Consider the following 20,825-nt stretch of genomic DNA (forward strand, 5'->3'; position numbering starts at 1 on the left):
GGGACAAAAATAACTAAGACATGTCAACAAGCAGAAACAGTGCAACAATTATCGCCATAGAAAGAATCCTCTACAGTGAATGACTTTTATGTGAATTTTGCCCTTGGCCAGATTTCTGTAGTCATCCACGCCTCGCGGGATTTGTTGCACCAGTTGTTTTAAATCCGCAAAAACCTTCATGAAGCTCTTTTGCCGCATCTGTGAGTTCTGGATCCATCTTCGTTTAGCTCATTATAGAGATGAGGCGGCCGCTAGGATTCCTGGGCTATTTCTGGCTCCCAACCTGAGGACATCTTTTCTAGTCAAGTCCAACTCCTGCAACACATGGTCCTCATTCAGGCCGTTGTCCCTGGAGTTGATCACACTCTTACAGTGTGAGTCAGCAGAACTCCTGCAGTTAGCAAACAATGGAAAAGTGTGATGTCCTCTGTGGCCAAGAGAGGACGAGTCCACGTTTGTTACGTGCCGTGTCCATTAGTTCTCCCCGCCATCCGAATTCTGCTGCTTTTGTTTAAACTGATTAAAGGTTAATTAACCTCCACATGAGATGGACCTGTTGGGTGGTTATCAGAGAATATCTCTGTGTGTGTGTGTGTGTGTGTGTGTGTGTGTGTGTGTGTGTGTTCTCCAGCTGGGAGGGGTTGAAGTGACTCATACCCTTGGTTCGCTCGTGCCTAACAGACTGAAGTGTTTAACGTTTCCTTGGTGATGAAAAAGAAAACAGCAATCCTCAATATGTCTGAAAAAGAGCCGAGTCCCTGAGCGAATGTGTGTGTGTGTGTGTGTGTGTGTGTGTGTGTGTGTGTGTGTGTGTGTGTGTGTACCAGTCTATACATCAACGTGGGGACCAAAACAAGTTTTTACCTGCAATCTGAGGACATTTTGCTGGTCCTCACCTTGGAAAAATGTTACAGAGCTCTACTGGTTAGTTTCAGAGGTGTGGTGTGAAATAAGTTTTAGTTAAGGTTAGGAGTATACTGGTTAAGGTTAGGGTTGGGGCACAATTCAGTGACTAAAATGAATGGAAGTAAATGACGGTTCTCACAACAAATGCTAGACAAGTGTGTGTGTGTGTGTGTGTGTGTGTGTGTGTGTGTGTGTATGTGTGTGTGTGTGCGTACCAGTTTATACATCAACGTGAGGACCAAAACAAGTTTTTACCTGCAAACTGAGGACATTTTGCTGGTCCTCACCTTGTAAAAATGTTACAGAACTCTACTGGTTAGTTTCAGAGGTGTGGTGTGAAATAAGTTTTAGTTAAGGTTAGGGTTAGGAGTAGACTGGTTAAGGTTAGGGTTGGGGCACAATCCAGTCACTAAAATGAATGGAAGTAAATGACGGTTCTCACAACAAATGCTAGACAAGTGTGTGTGTGTGTGTGTGTGTGTGTGTGTGTGTGTGTGTGTGTTTGTGTGTGTGTGTGTGTGTGTGTGTGTGTGTGTGTGTGTGTGTGTGTGTGTGTGTGTGTGTGTGTGTGTGTGTGTGTGTGTGTGTGTGTGTGTGTGTGTGTGTGTGTGTTATGAGATACAAAATCATTAACCAGCAGAACGTTATGAGCCGACTGGGGAATGTTCCACTAGTCCTCCCTTCTGCTTCCATTTGCTACAACCACGTCTTAAACAGCCTTTTACCTGCTGAGGAAATACTGCGGGTTTGTCAATGGTGGAAAAACAAGTATATGTTATGGTACATGCATAACATTGATGCTAAATGTGTAGTAGAAGTTATTAATTTAGAAGTTTAAACAGCTTTATTTTTCATTTTCACTTCATTTAACTTTTTAAAAAGTTAAATACAAAAAATCAAAACCAAGTCTGAGCCCACAGGTGAAAATCTAGTAAATATTTATGAGTTTTAAACTCAAACATGGCTTTAGGATAGACGACAGACACACAGCAAGGCTCTACGGTCCTGATAATCTGCTGCTGCGGCAGATAATCCCAAAGTAATCGAAAACAAAATCGAACTCCAGCAAGAGAAAAATGCAAACGGGCCTGTAAGATCCTACTATTGATCGGGTGCAGACAGGAGATCTGGAGCTGATCAGCAAAAACCAACATAGCCTGACAGAAGTGATTAAACAACGACACCCAGGTGAGATGAAGACGAGGTTATCTAGAGCTAAGTTAGACTGAATGAGGTAATCTCAGGGCAGGAATGGGTAACAGAAAATCTACAGTCAACGGCAAAAAAGTGACCAACAGGAGCTGAACAAAGGCAACATGTAAGTCACAATGAATAACACTGAACACTTATGAAGCATTTATTCTTCATTTCTGGATTCGGTTGAAGAAGAAAATAATTAAACACACGATTCATGATCTTTAGAGACTTTCTGAGACAGTTTGGGGCCGTGAACTTATGTGATCTGGTTGTTCTGACGCAGCAAAGATAGCAACACAAAGTGTCTGTGTGTGTGAGTGTGTGTGTGTGCTTGATTTGACTGAACAGGAAATCCATGCTGCCATGCAGAAAAAAGCCAGCTCTCACAGAGCTGCAGTATCGTTCCTGACCAGCTTTAGTTGTGTCAAAGACCATAACCTCTTTGCTCCAGAATTATCTCTGTATTCCCATTCAAACCAAACCTCAGAATGCTGAAATGACTACTTAGCACATAACCCAAGTGCATTAATTGAACATTCGTCTGGCAGCGTGACCTCTAGAAAAGTATTTCTAAGAACAGGTTAAAGCAGAAGAATCTGATTCAGTCTGTTATTTTTAACATCAAGCTGAGAGGGTGGGAGGGGTGGAAAAGAAGGTTAGAGGGAAAAAGAAACCAGGACAGAGAGAGCGAGACATAGAGCGTGTATAATAGTGGTTTGTTTTAAAAGTGAGCTCTGGATCAAAGAGTGAACTCCTGAAACTGTCATGGTCTGTGTCTGCGTCTTTCCCCATGTGTCTCCTGATGGCCTCCATCCCTCTCTAGATTCCCCTTTTGTGTCTCATAGCGCCCTCATGTGTCCTTTGTCAGCATCTCATTTATGTGTCTTCTGTTTGTAGCCCTTCAGGTCATCCCCAGCCCCTCCAGTTGTAGCTCCAGCCTTTTTGTCCCCAGCTCCGTCTTGGTTTTCTTCATGTTCTCTTGGTGTCCCCACCATATTTCTATAGGTCTATTATTTCAGTCTTGTGTATGTCCTTAGCTAGGTGTCTGTGTGTGTGTGTGTGTGTGTGTGTGTGTGTGTGTGTGTGTGTGTGTGTGTGTGTGTGTGTGTGTGTGTGTTTGTGTGTGTGTGTGTTTCCCCAGTCAGGTCCGGTGTCCTCCCCTGCTCCTTCCTGCCCCTCCTCCCTGATTAGTTATTGCCTTCACCTGGTTCTCTCCCCACACACCTGCAGCTCATCTGCCTCCCATTATGCCCCAGTCTATAAACCCCTGTCTGTTTCTCATTGTCTTGTCGGTCCATTGTTGTTTGTCAGTGTTGTTTTGGTGCTCTGTGTGAGCTTCCTGTCCCGTCCCCAGTTTGTGCTCTAGGTGAGCTCTGTTATCATGTTCTGGATTTTTGGATTTTGGCTCCCTGGTTTTTTGGACTTATTTTTGTTGATCCTATAATAAAGGACTTTTTCTTTATATCAACTCCTGCCTCATGTCATCCTGGCTAACTGCATTTTGGGTCCAAACCATCCTCTCAACGTGACAGAAACAGAGAAAACTGTCTTTTCAAAGTCGCAGAAGTTACTGGTGGCAGGGAGACCTGGCTGAGAAGCTCGTACGAAAGTAGATAAATGACTAAACACATTTATCGTGGAGATAAATGATCCAATCTGTCGATCTTCCAACCCTCACCTATGGTCACGAGCTTTGGGTAGTGACAGAAAGAAGGAGTTTGTGGATACTATGGGCTGAAATGAGATAGGGTGAGAAGCACAATCATCCAGGAGGAGCTCAGAGTAGACCCGCTGCTCCTCCACATCAAGAGGAGCCATTTGAGGTCACTCAGGCATCTAGTTAGGATGATTAGACGTGAAGGAAGACCTAGGGCATGCTGGAGGGATAACACCTTGGGATTCCCGCGGAGGAGCTGGACCAGGTGGCTCAGGAGAAGGAAATGGATGGATGGATGGATGGATGATTCAACAGAGGTATTCACTTCTGCTAAGATAATAACTGACCATAAACTTACCAACAGCCCTATTTTAAAAGATCAGAACTGTTTTTAACGCTGTTGAGAATTAAAATGTTAGACTCGAACTTCTCTGTGCCTCCAACCAAAACAATTTTCTCCAACAGCCAGGAAGCAGAGGCAAAGTGGTACTTTTAACCAACTGCTCTTGAATTTAGTAACTACTTTACTTATTTTTAAGTACGGAGTGTCATTTAGTCTCATTTTCCTGATAGTGAGGTGGCCTCACAGCATGCTTTCATCGGCTGTGGTGCCATGATGTTACAGAGGAGAGGTTTTGATTGTTGTTGGAGGGATTTCCTTAGGTGAAGGTGTGTGTGTGTGTGTGTGTGTTTCCATGAACACATAGCCCTGAGATACATCAGTTTTGTGACACACAAGCCGTTACTCAAATTTAATGGGCCCTGTCCGTGTTCGCCTTCGCCAGAACCAGTTGAGTTTGTTGCTGGGCCAGCGGTCCACAGACCAAAGTTAAACAAAGGGATGCATGTGTGTTATCGGCGGTAATAGGCTGCTCAGATTTAATGGTGCATTGATGATAATAAAATGAAACACTGATCGGACAGTGTGTGTTTGGCTTTCTCAGTCAAACTGTTTTCATAAAGAACAATCAAGTATTTCTCAGAATCTGGGAGCAAAGCCCACTCGGTGTGTGCAGAGCCAGGGGTTCATCTAAATACTGACTTTAGATCAAACCAACGCTAAAAGGCCTGTTCACAGCTCAGGGCTCAACACAACCTGTTTGGTGGTGTTTCTTTGTAGAGAAAGCCCCGGACATGTTTTTTTCTCAACTCCTCTTTAAAAAAAAACTTGAAATAGGTTTGCAACAGAAATTCCTGAGAGGGTGTGGTCACTGCTGGGTTGTTTGGTGCTGGACGAAAACAAGCCATGCTTTCCGTCCCTCTCTGTCTGTTTCTTTATGCCTCCCTCTCTCCTTTTCACTCATGTTTCAGCTCTGTTCTGTGGCTCACCAACTCAGTCGGCTCTTTACCACTGAGAAAAGGGCGATGGAACATTTCAACATTTCATCAGTTGAACTGAAAACAGCACAGATCATTTCAATTATGTCTATTTAACAAGAATCTGAAGAAAGACGTAATTTTAGATCTGGACACGATCTTTGGCTGCATAAAAGAATGTTTGCAACTTTTAAAAAGTCCCATTCTTTACCTTATTACAATGTTTCACCCCAGGCTGTTAAACTGACATTAGCTGCCTTAAAACAGCAAACGGCTGTTTCCTTACAGGTCCGAAACCCACTAATGCATTTTGAGAGTGAGAGAGAAACATCAGCTCGTATTTTACACCCACACAAGCTGATGAGTCACTGAGCTAACAGGACTGACTCGAAGACTAAACCTTACATCTTCACATGTTAAGATTTCAGGAGAATTTCCAAAGAGCAGAGTGTACTCTGGGATTTTCTTAAACAGAGCTGTGCTAAAAGTGGCACTAGTGTGAGCTGGCCTCTGCAGCACAGACAAGATTAATGTGTAGCTTGGGACAGCAAGAATAGCTTGAACTGAGGAGAACTCTGATCAGTTTTGAGGAAAACTGGTGAAGCATGGTCAAGGTTTACCTCAAGGTCGAGTTTACTCAACAAGTGAAAACCACCCTTTGTCTTTCATGCCAGCGTTTGAAGCCAAGATCTTTTGTTGAGAAATGATGAAGGCATGTGGATGATGAAAATAACTTTCATCTACTACCACAGTAAATTAGAACTTAATATCTGTTAGAAGGAATTGGTAGCATTGTCTATTTCAGTTCAAGGTGGTGATGTAGGCGCCAGATGTGCTTGTGGGCCCCACGTCTGCCAATGACATCATAGCAAATGATTGGCTGGATGTTGGCTTATTGACGTAGAAAATCTTGGTCTGGACAAAGTCGCCTCCACTGAAGGAAACCCAGAGCAGTTCTGATTCTCATGAGATGAGGTGCAATTATTTTAAAGAACAAGTTCATGGGCTCCTTCCCAGTGAGAGTTGGACTCCGCCAAGGCTGCCCTTTGTCACAGATTCTGTTCATAACCTTTATGGACAGGATTTCTGGGCGCAGCCAAGGTGTGGAGGGCATCCGTTTTGGTGGCCTGAGGATCAGATCTCTGCTTTTTGCAGATGATGTGGTCCTGTTGGCTTCATCAGAACGTGATCTTCAGCTTTCGCTGGAGCGGTTCGCAGCCGAGTGTGAAGCATCTGGGATGAGAATCAGCTCCTCTAAATCTGAGACCATGGTCTTGATTCGGAAAAGGGTAGAATGCCTTCTCCGGGTCAGGGATGAGGCCCTGCCCCAAGTGGAGGAGTTTAAGTATCTTGGGGTCTTGTTCATGAGTGAGGAAAAGATGGAGCGCGAGATCGACAGGCGGACTGGTGCTGCATCTGCAGTGATGTACCGGTCTGTCGTGGTGAAGAGAGAGCTGATTTAGAAGGTGAAGCTCTCGATTTACCGGTCGATCTATGTTCCTACCTTCAACTATGGTGAAGAGCTTTGGGTAGAGACCGAAAGAACGAGATTGTGGATATAAGCGGCCGAAATGATTTTTCCCCACAGAGTGGCTGGACTCTCCATTAGAGATAGGGTGAGAAGCTCGGCCATCCAGGAGGGGCTCGGAGTTGATCCGCTGCTCCTCCACATCGAGGGGAGCCAATTGAGGTGGCTCGTGCATCTGGTCAGGATGCCTCCTGGACACCTCCCTGGTGAAGTTTTTCGGGCACGTCCAACCGGGAGGAGGCCTAAATGGAGACCCAGAATACATTGGAAGGACTACGTCTCTCAACTGGCCAGGGAACACCTTGGGATTCCCCTGGAGGAGCTGGCCCAAGTGGCTGGGGAGAGCGAAGTCTGGGCCTCTCGACTTAGGCTACTACGCATATGACCCAACTTCGGATAGGCAGAAGAAAACAGATGGATGGAGTTCATTAATTCTTTCAATGCATCTGCAGTGGTCTCTGGTATTGATGAGTTCCATGTGAGTTGATAACTGTTGGAAAAAAAAGCTCTGGCGCTCCTGTTTCAGGAAGTAAAACTGAGCCAGCGGAGTGGGGAAAGGAGAATGGCTGGTTTCGGCATCTTATTTGCGGATATTCAGACATCTTGCCTCTGATTGGTTACCAGCACCACAACTTTACCATTGATTCCATTTGCTCTGCAATGTTGATGTTTTATCTCCACAAATAATACAAACCTGAAGGAGTTCCGCTGTGCTGTGGAGTTGCTAATGCTAATGGTTAGCGTCTACTAGTCGAGACGTGCTCTGCGGTTTCCTGGAAGCTAAGCCAACAACAGCCTTTCCTGTTGCGAGCCAAGATGGGTGAGTCTATGAATGCTAACTTTCAATGTGACACAGATTCGGATCTGAGCATTTCCCCGTCTATGTGCTTAGGGTGGCTACCCATTCATCCATCCATCCATTTTCGGCCGCTTATTCGGGGTCGGGTCACTGGTGTAGCAGCCTAAGCAGGGAGGCCCAGATTACCCTCTCCCCAGCCACTTTGGCCAGCTCCTCCGGGGGAATCCCAAGGCGTTCCCTGGTCAGCCGTAAGACATAGTCTCTTCAGCGAGTCCTGGGTCATCCTTAAGGCTTTCTCCAAGTTGAACGGGCCCAGAAAACTTAATCAGGGAGTTGCCCGGAGGCATCCTAAAATGATGCCCGAGCCACCTCAACTGGCTGCTTTTGATGTGGAGCAGCAGCAGGTAATGCAGGAAATTGGGGTAGAAGACTATTTTAACATTCAGCGTGATCATATTTGTCAAGAATAACACTTCAAAAACGGTTTCTCAGTAAACCTGGTCTTTAAGGAACGTAATGATACAGTAGAATTAAACAGAATTTAACACACAAACAGTCTGTCACACCCTGTCCTGTCTCCCCATTCTGTTCAGTCATGCGTCTCTGTTAATTGCTCCCACCTGCCTCTCGTTTTCCAATCACCCAAGCTCCCAGCCCTCATGTATTTAAACCCTCTCAGTTCTGTGTGTTTTGTCGGTTCATTGTTTCAGTGTCCAGCGCGTTTTATATTAAACCGTGCTAAAACGTCCTTGTCTGTCTGCTTGCCTGCCTTCTTCACCTGATGTGGATCCTTGCCTCCGCTCACCTCGCCCACACTCCGTGACAGAATGAACTGACCCCCTAAAAGATCCAGCGGGGAGGTTCTCCCCTGGGAGTAACTGCTCCAATGGCTCACCTCGAACCACTGGCCGGCTTCTACTCCTCTGGCGTCGCCTCGCCGCAGACGCCACCGCCGAACCTCGGCCTCGGCGATCCACTCCACCCTCCCCGAGCCAGATGGGGGGTTGGACTGGGAGACCGCTCCTGCTATGTGAGCACCAAATTGGCTGTGTGCTCTCCTGGAGTTGGCCCACGGCATTGGCAAGGATGCCGGGCCCCACCGACTCACCCCTACCCCGGCTCGGCACGCCAACTTGGACCCACCCCCAGTTAGATCAGCGGCCCCGTCTCCGGTCCAGTCAGCACCTCTTTCATCTGCAGGCAGAGGGAACACGCCTACAGCCCATCAGACGGAACTCGCCGGCATCAAAGCGGAGCTTGGCCGGCTCCCTCAACTCATCAGCCTCCAGGAGTTTCAGCTGGACACCCTATTCTCCCCTTATCTCCAGGAGAAGGTTTCTGTCCAGCCAGCGGCCCCACCTCCGGTCCAGTCAGCAGCTCCCTCGGCTCCAGGCCAAAGGATCAAGCCCACAGCCCATCCAACAGAGCTCGCCGGTCTCCGAGCTGAGCTGGTCCAACTCCGTCAGACCTTCAGTCTCCAGGAGCTCCAGGTGGACAATCTAATGTCCCTGCGTTACCGGTTTCCGGCTCCACCAGGTCCCGCACCACAGTCCAGTCAGCGCCAGGTCCTGTGCCACCAGTCCAGTCAGCGCCAGATCCAACGACATCAGTCCAGTCAGCGCCCGGTCCCACGCCACCAGTCCAGTCAGCGCCTGGTCCCGCGCCACCAGTCTAGTCAGCGCCCGGTCCCGCGTCACCAGTCCAGTCAGTGCCCGGTCCTGCGCCACCCGTCCAGTCAGCGCCAGGTCCCACGCCACCAGTCCAGTCAGCGCCAGTTCCAGCGGTGGTCCAGGAGGCTCCGCCCCCGGGCCAATTGGTCCAAGAGGCTCCACCCCAAGGCCAGCCGGTCCAGGAGGCTCCGCCCCGGGCCAGCCTGTTGAGTTGTGAGAGCCCAGTCCGGCGGCACCAGCCAAGGAAGCGGTCCGGTCTGCAGCGGCTCTGCCTCCACTCCAGAAGTCGACGGTCCAGAAGTCGACGGACCAGAAGTCGACGCCTCCAGTCCAGAAGTTGACGCCTCTGGTCCAGAAGTCCACGCCTCCAGTCCAGAAGTCGACGCCTCCAGTCCAGAAGTCGACTCCTCCAGTCCAGAAGTCGACGCTTCCAGTCCAGAAGTCGACACCTCCAGTCCAGAAGTTGACGCCTCCAGTTCAGAAGATGACACCTCCAGTCCAGAGGTCGACGCCTCCAGTCCAGAGGTCGATGCCTCCAGTTCAGAGGTCAACGCTTCCACCAGTCCAGAGGTCGACGCCTCTTCCAGTCCAGAGGTTGACGTCTCTTCCAGACCAGAGGTCGACGCCTCCTCCAGTCAAGAGGTCGACGCCTCCTCCAGTCCAGAGGTCGACGCCTCCTCCAGTCCAGAGGTCGATGCCTCCTCCAGTCCAGAGGTTGACGCCTCCCCCAGTCCAGAGGTCGACGCCTCCTCCAGTCCAGAAGTCGAAGCCTCCTCCAGTCCAGTGGTCGAAGCCTCCTCCAGTCCAGAGGTCGAAGCCTCCTCCAGTCCAGAAGTCGAAGCCTCCTCCAGTCCAGTGGTCGAAGCCTCCTCCAGTCCAGAGGTCGAAGCCTCCTCCAGTCCAGAGGTTGACGCCTCCTCCAGTCCAGAAGTCGACGCCTCCTCCAGTCCAGAAGTCAACGCCTCATCCAGTCCAGAGGTCAACGCCTCCTCCAGTCCAGAAGTCGACGCCTCCTCCAGTCCAGAAGTCGAAGCCTCCTCCATTCCAGAAGTCAACGCATCCACCAGTCCAGAAGTCGACGTCTCCTCCAGTCCAGAAGTCGACGGCGTCTCCTCCAGTTCAGAAGTCGACGACGTCTCCTCCAGTTCAGAAGTCGACGATGTCTCCTCCAGTCCAGAAGTCAACTAGGCCACGTCCGGCATCTCGACCTGCCGAGACTACCCCTGCAGCGGCTCTGCCTCCGGTCACCACCGGTCCTGCCCTCGCCAGGCGCGAGCCTCCCAGAGCCCGTCGCCGTCTCCTCCTCTGCCCCACATGCAGGCCCCCCAGAGCCCGTCCCATCTCCTCCTCTGGCCCAGACGGAGACCCCTCAGAGCCCGTCGCCATCTCCTCCTCTGTCCCAGACGCAGGCTCCCGGAATCTACTGGTCCCTGCCTCTTCTCCACCGGTCCCTCGGTTCCTCTCGGCCCTCCTTCCTGGTCCTCCTCCTCCCGCCCTGCTCTGTGTTCCTGTGGGCGTCTGGGATCCGCCCTTTGAGGGGGGGGGGGGGGGGGGGGGGGGGTACTGTCACACCCTGTCCTGTCACCCCATTCTGTTCAGTCATGTCACATAAAATCCTTAAAGATATGGGAATTATGACTAACCTGCTTCCAAAACATTTATGCGAAGGAGCAGTGCCACCAAAAAAGACGTGTCCGTTTCTAAAACCTGTAAAAACTACTTCTGTAAGTTGCCCAGACCAACCAAATCCTCTAAATCCTCTCTGCCAATCGTGTAGCGTGATGTCATTGGCAGGCACAGTTTTCTGGGCAGATCTGGTACCTGCAGCGGCCATCTTTAATTGAGCTGACTCTTCCAGGTAAGACTTCTGATAGTTCATGATGTTGTTAGCTACAAAACTGGCAAATAAATGCATGGAAGCAAATGCACACAGGCCAGAACATTGTTGCCTTCTTTTTGCATTTAAAACATCTTTATTTTATTTTATTTTATTATTCATTTTTTGTCTCAGATGAAGCAAAAAAGTTTTTAATCACATAAAGAAAAGTCAGTTTCATGACTGAAAAGTCAATCTCACTAGCGTAAAAAAGTGATCTAATCTTTTCCAGATCATCTCCTGTTATCAACCATTTTCATCTCTCCGTGGGAAATGTTTTTACTTGTGAAATGGTGAAACGGTGAACAACAACTTTGTTATTAAATCCAGGCTCTGTCCCAAAGCTTCAATAAAAAAAAGAGACAGCTGGAAAGGTTTTTTTCATTGTGATTTCATACACAAGCAGCCTTGTGGAACGGAGTTAAGATAAACGAGGAACTCAAAGCCTGTTGGGAACAAGCTTGAACTGCTCTGTGGTTCTTTCTTAGGCACAAAAATCACAACTGTTAACAACGTAATTTATTTGGATCACTGGAAGCACACTGTATGTGAACTGTATGCCCCAGAATCAGAGATCCCTAGAGACCAGCATGTACAAACAAAAAGTCCCTAATGACAGTACAACGGCAGCAGAGGCTGGTTACGTAATAGAAAAGGTAAACACCTGATAAGCCCTCTGTCATTGACTAACTTTTAAATGTTGGCTGATGCAGTGTGACAGCATCCAGAGCAGCCAAGTCATGATGGCAGAAAGGATGTTAGATTAAACAAAGTTAGCTGCTTTTTATGGTAAAGTCTTTAAATTGCTGGCCTTCTGAGAAACGATGTTTACCCGTGTGCCTTTAACAAGTTAAAGGAGAACTAATAATGAACTGTCTTCTTAACTTTTGCATTTATTTAATCTTTTTTGTCATGTTATAGTCATCAGGAACTTTTCCTTCTTCTAGTCATATTTCACAAAGACATTTACTGTATGTCTCAGTTGTGTGTGTTGGGCCCGGTTCTCAGGGCACGATGATTGTGGTGATCTTTGACCCAATTGTCCTGTTTCTACAATCCTAAGGATGCCTCTACTTACTAAAAAGCTCTACAGATAATCTTGTTAGATACTCTTGATGTGTGTGGTGTGCTAAGTGTGCTCAGGTGAACCACTGGACATTGGGACCGCCCAGATCATAAATCAGGGATATTTGACATTTTAGATTGACTTGGCCCAATAGGAGGACAAACAAACTTTAGGTTATGCATACAACCACTGTTCCCTGAAGGAGGGGAACCAGGTACAACGAAGGTTCTATGGGACATCACGCCCTCGTGTGGCCTGGCTGAACACACATTTAATCACGCCTGTAAGGCAAATGAAAGTGACGCTGGGTGGAGGCCCCGCCCTCCACTTATAAGCGACCACATCACTGTCATTCCTCAGGTCAATAGCCACTCTTCACTGAGCTGGGCTGTAAAATGGGGCAGCCCTGCGTTGTAAGTCGTTCCTCTCCTTCAGGGAACAGTGGTTATATGCATAATCTAACGTTCCCTTTCAGTCGATTCACTCGGTACAACAAAGGTACTATGGGACTTATTGAAACACCCCATGAGCAGCTATCAAACCTGGCCTGAGATTGCAACCTAAGATGGCAAATCAGTTCCAGCAGAGAGACCCGCATGGGACACTAAAGGGGCCAAAACATCCAAATGGTAAAACCTCACAAAGGTGTGGGGTGTAGCCCAGCTTGCAGCTGAACAAATGTCACCAACTGAAACACCCTTAAACAGCGCCAAAGAAGCAGCCACACCTCTAGTAGCGTGTGCCCTGACCCCTAGGGGCAGCTGGGAGCCAGCGATGCTGTAACACAGAGAAATGGCCTCCACAATCCAACGAGAAAGTCTTTGCTTTGACAAATCTTTACCCATGGAGGGTTTGGTAAAACACACAAACAGTTGGTCTGTTATTCTGATACTCCGAGTGCGATCTATATAAGCCTGCAGAGCACGAACCGGGCACAGACACTGCAGTCTCCTCTGCTCCTCAGAGGCAAAAGGAGGACTATTGAAGCCTGAAAGCTTTATGGTCATGGAACCGTAGTTGAGCGGGATGACTTTGGGCAAATTCGCAGCATTCGGATGCAGAGTGACCCTAGCTCCATCTTATGACATTTTCAGACAGGAAGGGTGAACTGAAAGAGCGTGAAGGTCTCCCACGCTTTTAGCTGATACATGGGCTAAGAGCAGAGCTGTCTTATAAGACAGAAGCTTTATACTGATCAAGTGGAGCATGCTCTTGAGCTCTGAATAGTATTCACTAAAGCTGGGGGAAGACCTTAAGCTAACAGGTTAAACCTATCAGTAGCAGGCCTGCAGCTTCCACAGATGGGGCGAGGGTGCAGCCCTTCCCCTTGTGCCTGTGACCAAAGGTCCTGTCTGATGGGGAGCTTCCATGGGGGGGCTATCATCAGACTGATGATCTCCGGGTACCAAGACTTTGTGGGTCACTGAGGAGCCACCAAAATCAGAGACCTGCTCAACCTGCACACTCCCTCCAGTACTGCTGAAATCAGTTCCACCGGCGGAAAAGCATAGAGGAGAACGTTAGGCCAAGGGTGCGCCAGAGCATCCGATCCCATTGTAGCAGGTTGATCCGTCAGGGAAAAGAACAGGGGACAGTGTGCGTTTGCGCTTGACACAAACAGATCCACTACTGCCTTCCGAACCTCAGCCAGATCTGAGGCTACACCTTGGGGTGTAGCCTCCATTCCTTTGACAGAGGTTTGCCCCTGGAGAGCAAGTCTGGCCTGTGGTTCAGGTACCCAGGAACATAAGCTGCTCTGAGAGACAGGAGATTCAGATTGTACCAGTGCAGCAATGATTGGGTCTGATTCAGTTGAGGAAGAGAGCGTGTTCCTCCCTGTCAGTTTTACATATGACACCACAGTTGTGCTGTCTGTGCGCACTAGCACATGTTGTCCTCTCAGGTGACGACTGAAGTGTTTCAGAGCCAGAAACACAGTTAACAGTTCCAGAAAGTTGATTTGGAACCTTGACTGGGTCAAGGATCATACCCCCCTCACCGCTAAACCCCCACACAGAGCCCCCCAGCCTCTGAGGGAAGCGTCTGTGGTCACCCCTTTGCGTTCTGACACCCTCCCGATAGGGGAACCCTGGCAGAACAGCCCTGGTTCTCTCCATGGGAGGAGAGCTACCATGCAGGCCCTGGTGACTGTCAACCTTCGGCGGAGATGACGTGAAGGATGGAGATGATGAGAGTGGATCCAACGCTGGAAATGTCGCATTTTTAACAGTCTGAGAGGCATCGCGGCTATGGAGGAAGCCATCATCCCCAGGAGCTGTAGAGCTGTGCAGAGTGTCAGTCTGGCTCCCAACTGATAGCGTGCTAATCAACTGTGTAGCGCGGCTATTCGCTGGTCCGAGAGACGCGCTCTGCTTGACCAAGAGCAAATTTCCAGCCTGAGGAAGGAGAAACTCTGACTCGGAACTAGAGAACTCTTTCTGTAGTTCACTGAAACCCCAGGGCATGAATGTGGGAAAGTACCCGTGCAGTGTGAGCTTCTGCCTGTGTTCGGGAACTCGCTACTAGAGCCCAGTCATCTAGATAAGTGAGGATCCGGGTGCCCTCCTCCCTGAGGGGGCTAGTGCGGCTTCCACACATTTGGAAAAGGTGTGGGGCGCTAGAGCTAACCCAAAAGGCAGAACTGTGTACTCGTAGGCCTTCCCTTCAAAAGCAAAGTGCAGGAACCGCAGGTGATGGGATGGATTCCCACATGACAATAAGCATCTGTGAGATCAGATCGATCGTGGTAAACCAATCTCCGGGACTGCCTGTATCCAGTAGCTGTTTGAATGTTAGCATTTTGAACCTGTACGTGCGCAGATACTTGTTTAACACACGCAGATCAAAATTAGGGCGAAGTCTTCCCCCCTTTTTCGGGACAACAAAGTAGCGGCTGTACCAACCTTTGTTTGTGTCCTTGACAGGGTCCGCTCAAATAGCTCCTTTCAACAGTAGAGTCTGAATTTCCTCCCGTAACATGACCACAATGTTGGTATTTACACATTTCTGCACAACAAAGGTAAATACAGGTGGTTTGACCAGGAACTACAGCTGGTAACCCATGGCAACAGTGCGTTCGACCCAGGGGAACACTGCGCATGCTCGCGTTTTGCCGCAGTGCTCTGGTGGGGGAGGTGCTGCCCTCTAGCGGAACAGGAGGCTTTCTGAACATCATGTCTGCCACCGGAGGAAAGCTGCTGTCCTCCAGCAGAGCGGGAGAACAGGAGCTTTTCCCGCTCCCACAGAGGCCGATTGCAGACAGGATTTGATGTGAAAATTGAGCTGTCGTTCACCAGTGGAGCGGGTTGACGCAGCTTTATGGGGCCAATTTGAGAAGCATTGTAGAGACACATTGTCAAGTGCAAACAGCAGTCTTCATTACATTTGTGTGCATGTTTTTGTAAACAGTACACCTCTCGCCCCCTGGGGGCGGTAAACAAAGTCTCTTTGGAATGTGGGGTTGAACCGTAGCTGAACCGGTCCATTTCAACCACCGAAAACTGGAGTTTTGTAGTCCAACAGGGTCCAAAACCCGAACAAGGTCAGTCCCCAGATCAGGACGACTGAGATTTCTTCTTGCGGCTCACAGAGTGTTTCTGTGAGTCACCAGGATGGCCTTTATTCCTGTCTAAGTGGCGAGGAGGGAAAGACGGGGTCCGAGCTGGGGCCGAGCCCTTTGCTGCCGCTGGCGAGGCTGTCTCCTGAGGAGGGGGAGGAGATGTCAAGTTCCTTCAGTCAGACCCAGGTGCCATGTGCCACCCTTCCCGCCTGGGGATGATGGGGCATAGTGCTTCAGTCTGTTTCCACTGGACCTCGAACTTTGTCTGAATAGCGTCGAGGGACTGCCCAAACAGACCACTGGGTAAAACAGTTTCATCCAGGTAGTTAGCCCTGTCCCTGTCGGGGACATTAGAAAGGGTTAGCCACAAGTGTCTCTGAGCCACTACAGTTGAGGCCATACCTCTTCCCAACAGCAGGGTGACGCCTCAAGCTGAAAGCGGCATGGCTTGGAGGGTAGATTAGTTAAGCCACTGACTCCGTAATTGCAGGTCGGAGCCAGGTAAGCCGCGAGAGAGGACTCCATCGGAGGGAGGTTAACCAATCCCACCATTTCTGCACCATCGAGGTCCAAAAACTGACCGTAACCTGGGACCGTGGTGCAGGTAGATAGCAGCTTGGCCCAGGATGCCGTGAGCTCAGCCACAAAATCCGGGTACAGTGGCAGAAAGTTCTTTACCTCCGCTGGTTCTGAGGTGAGGTAAAATCCAGAAAAGCGGGACCTCTTTTGTGCAGGTGGAGGAGTGGTCAAGTCCACTTCTAGCCTTCCCGCTGCGCGCCGGCAGAGCGGGAGAAAAGAAGTGTCATCTCGCAGCTCGGAGGCTGAAGTAGCGGCCGGAGCTGAACACTCCACCGCTGAGAGGACATCCTCGTCCTCGAGTAAGTCCTGACCATCAGGGCAAACGTCCAAAATGCCTCCTTCATCCTCTGCCAGAGGAGGAAACTGAAAAGCCTCTAAGTCTGGTCCAGTTAAATTGCCCGCCATCTCCATCTGATCTGCCCAGCTAGTAGTGGGGACATCGATCACTAGACTGTCCACGTCAGAGCCGGGTGGACCCGGGGCCGAACGGGAAAGCATGGGGTCCTGCTGCGAAACTGCAGTGTCTCCCAGGAGTCGTTGTAGGAGCGTCACGCGCCGTTCGAGCGTGGGATGGCGGAGTTGGCGACATAACTCGCACACCTCTGGGTCCACAAGCGCTCTCCTGGCGTGGAGAATTCCCAGACAATTTTGGCACGCTTCGTGCAGGTCCTTCTCGTGAAGAGAGAATCCACAGCCCTGAGGACAGGGGTGCGAAGCGGCTTTCCGTGAAGCGATGTCCAACACGGTGCTCATTGTGAGACACACAGCGGAGCAAAAGCAGAGAAGCTGAAGAGCCAAAAAAGATAGCGCTCGGTGGGCGGGAATGCTAGCCAGAAGGCAGTAGAGTCCAGTCAGCGAGTGGTTAAGCTATCTTTCAATAGCGCAGCTAGTTGTCAGATGTGTTATCAGCGAGGTGAAGAGCGTAAGAACTGAGGAATGACAGTGACGTGGTCGCTTAAAAGTGGAGGGCGGGGCCTCCTCGCAGCGTCACTTTCATTTGCCTTAGAGGCGTGATTAAATGTGTGTTCAGCCAGGCCACACGAGGCCGTGATGTCCCATTGTACCTTCGTTGTACCGAGTGAATCGACTGAAAGGGAACATGCTGTCTGTTGAATGTGACACGTAGCAAATTTTTTAAAAAGGGGAAATGACATCACACAGCACAGAGCAAGGGGGATCCATCCTTTCCCTCTGTGTTTGTTTACTCTGAAGTCAAGTTTGATCTCAAAAGTTTTGGCAAGATTTAACTGGAAAAGGTAGAGTGAAATCGGTTTGTGGGTAATGTGAAGTCTCTCGTGTTTTGAAAATCATCCAACAATCTTTAAAGCTTACCTTGTGAACCGGGCCTTGGCGTGAAAAGAGTATAAATACAGGCGCACATCTCGACGAGAATCTAATAGTGTTTTTACATGGCGGTCTGCTCGGTCTGGGCCGGCTGGGGACAGCCTGTTTCAGTAACTCTAGTAAATAACCTATTGGAGACCGGATACAGTTGAGTGTTATGGTGGCAGGATACCACAGAAAAGTGCTCCGCCCTCTGTTGTCCTGGCGGGGAATTGATTTGCAACACCGCTGCCTGCACAGAAGCTCATAAGTGAAAACCTTTCCAACACTCTGTGTTGAATGCTCACAGCAGATGGTCAGCCCTCATGCTGCTGTGGTTGGAGCGGCCAATTCGAGCTGCAGTCAGAGAAGATGTTTGCCCCACTGCATCCAGATTGTCAGTGAATCGCGAATGCGGGAAGACTCCTTCTACCTGCACCAATCAGAGGCTCCCAACAGTAGGCAGGCGTGAACTTCAAATGGCCAATCAATACACAGGTGGATGTGTTGGGTCGGCGCAGCATGAGGTCGAAAACGAAAACAGCTGGCTTCTCATGAACAACGTACACACAATGCCAATTAACCTACCAGGGCGAGACCGAGCTGACTCGAGTGTAAATGCGATATAACCGTTAGCGTTAGCAACTACACTACTTGGCAGAACTCCTTGAGGCTTGTGTTATTTGTAAAGCAAAGCAAACAGCATTAGTGCTAGAGTCGCATTGCTTTTAGACAAATTCGGATGTCCACATTTCAGGAAAGGAGGACTGACTCCAAATTCTGCTCCAACTGGCATCTAGTTCCAGAAACAGAAGCACCAGAGGTTTTTCCCCACAGAGATCAACTCACAAGGCATTTTTTTATACAAGAGAGCACCCCAAATGTGTTAAGAAAAAACAGTAAACTTGAACTTTTTCTTTTATAAGATAAAACGCTGAGGTACATCATAAAGGGTTTTATTTATTGTGTCTTTTTAGCAACTTGGATGTCCAGCAGCTGCCTCCTCCAGAAGCTTTGCTACCTGGTTTCATCAGTTCTAGATGGGAAAATGTGAAAGAGTAAAAAAAGGTGAGTCTGCTGGGAATTTAACCATTTCTCCAAAGGTTCTTCACATGGAAGTCTACATTAGGAGACTGCTACCCCACATCAAATAATCTCTCCAGAATTTCCTCTTGAAAGCTTCATATATGTGCAACTCCACATGTTTAACTCAAAATTCTAGTTTAGATTGTTAAATCTATACGGTGTGGTTTTTGTCTGGTTTTACTACAAATGCACAAATTAAATTTAAATTTTATGACATCTGTGGTTTAAGGTTATTAACATCAATAGAATTAAGTGAGATAAAAAAAATCTTTATACAACGTTTTAATGGCCACCAACAATCCATAAAACCAGGAGTTCAAACAGAGAGGACAACTTCACTAAGACTTAACACCACGGTTCATTTACCCAAGCTATGTTTGAAAATGCATTTGCAATTAGCTTTGATAAAAAAGTGCTTGATGATCCTATTATTCAGGCCAGGAGTTGAAAATTAGTGAACTTAACTGATCCCAGACCAGATTTTAGGAAACTAAAACTCAGTATGACCCCTCACCGAGGGTCTCCCATCAAGATCCAGCTCTGAGTCAGCTCCAAACACTAGAACAGCTTTAAAATGTCAACATTTCTCATAAATAAAACCGGAAAACGTCAGTTCAGTGCCGGGCAATGGCTGTTGTTGAGCAGGGGGAGAAGAGAAGCAGAAGGTGGAGGAGGACACACTGACAGGGTGTTCTGGTGAGTTTGGATAATGCTGCAGATTGGTGCAGACTCTATTCGCCCGGTCCAAAAGAAATTCCAGCATATGGCCTTTCTCAGCAGGACACGAGGTCCTCCACCCCAACAAACACTCCTTAAATGTTTGGTTTCCCACTCAACTGCACATTTCTACTTCCACAGAGGAAATAACATTTAAAAAACTCTGGAAAAGACTATGGAGACATTATGTAAAGCATGAGGGAGAGTCCCCGAATCTCTAAATCCCAGAGGCCGAGTGGGTGTGCATCATTACAGTGGTGACGAGTTGGACATAACGTCATGTACTGTAAATTATCAGCTCCTTCCCAAGTCCTGGACTTACTGAATCACACAGATGATTCGGTTATGACGGCTGAATCAACCTTACGTGTTGTCTGGAGAAGGTTTGATGGAAACACTGAAACGTGACCTTAAAAGATCATTTTTATGGGTCTGATTACAAATAAATATTGATAAGGTAGGATGTGCAGATGATTTATTCTGATTAGTAAAATGTATGTGTCACAGAACAGCACATAGAGATTTCAGTCTTCTTCTCAGAGGAATAAAAGCCAAGGAAAATAATTAAAGTTACAGTGCACTGCCATCTGTTGGTACCTGGGGTGTTTTACAGCTTGTGACAATGAGGCGCTACTATGAGTAGAAAGTATGAGAATTTAAGGGCGAAATGATCAAATTAAATTAAATTAAAAACCACACAAAACCTAGATGTTGTCTTTTTACATCACCAACTCAAATGATCTCTTCTTATCTGTCTTTTGTACATGTGAAGAGTCATTTCCTCGCTCTTCTGACTCTTGTTCTACGAAATAGGACCAGCTGTCTGCTGGTGTGAAGTTCAGGTCAGGAGTTTAGACACAAGGCGGCCCTCATGGGAAGTACTGTAGCTACAAAAGCACGCTCAGCTATTTAAAGATGTCTCGATAATGACGAGGCGCGGCTGGAATCCTGAAGTGATGATCTTCGTCGTCAACTCCAAACACACACACACACTTCCATCCACACCATGTTGTAAAGGTATTACTTATGGGATCATCCGCATCTGGGCCAATCTGCTGCAGGGTGGACACAAAGTCAGAAGGAAAAAGACACGGCCTGGTATTCAGGATATGGTCTTGTATTTCTGTTAGTAAAATAAAAACAAATGAAATTAGATTCACAAACTTAAAATGAAAATTCAGCTAAATGGTCCTCAGATTTCATCGTTCTGGCAGATAATTTATTTTTATTCTGAGGCAGAAAAACTGGCTGTTTATGTGAAGAGTACATTATTTTTATTTTGTTTATTAAAGGTGCACGAATGATGTTGTGTGTTCATGAGTCCAAAAGGGGAAACGAGTCTGCTCAAAACAACAGTTGCCAGTTAAAGCTCACCAGAAGATTCTAGATGTGGCGTGGACGAGGCCTGCTTCATCAGGGTGCCACCCAAGACACCGGTCATGGCACCCATGACCAGGAGGAAGCTATGATGAAATATCTCCTGACTTAACGGGCCTACAAAGCCAAGGTCAATAAAATGAAATTATTCCCTAACTTTACAAGTTA

The sequence above is a fragment of the Nothobranchius furzeri genome, chromosome 11, assembly GCF_043380555.1.
Source record: "Nothobranchius furzeri strain GRZ-AD chromosome 11, NfurGRZ-RIMD1, whole genome shotgun sequence".
In the NCBI taxonomy this organism is placed as follows: Eukaryota; Metazoa; Chordata; class Actinopteri; order Cyprinodontiformes; family Nothobranchiidae; genus Nothobranchius; species Nothobranchius furzeri.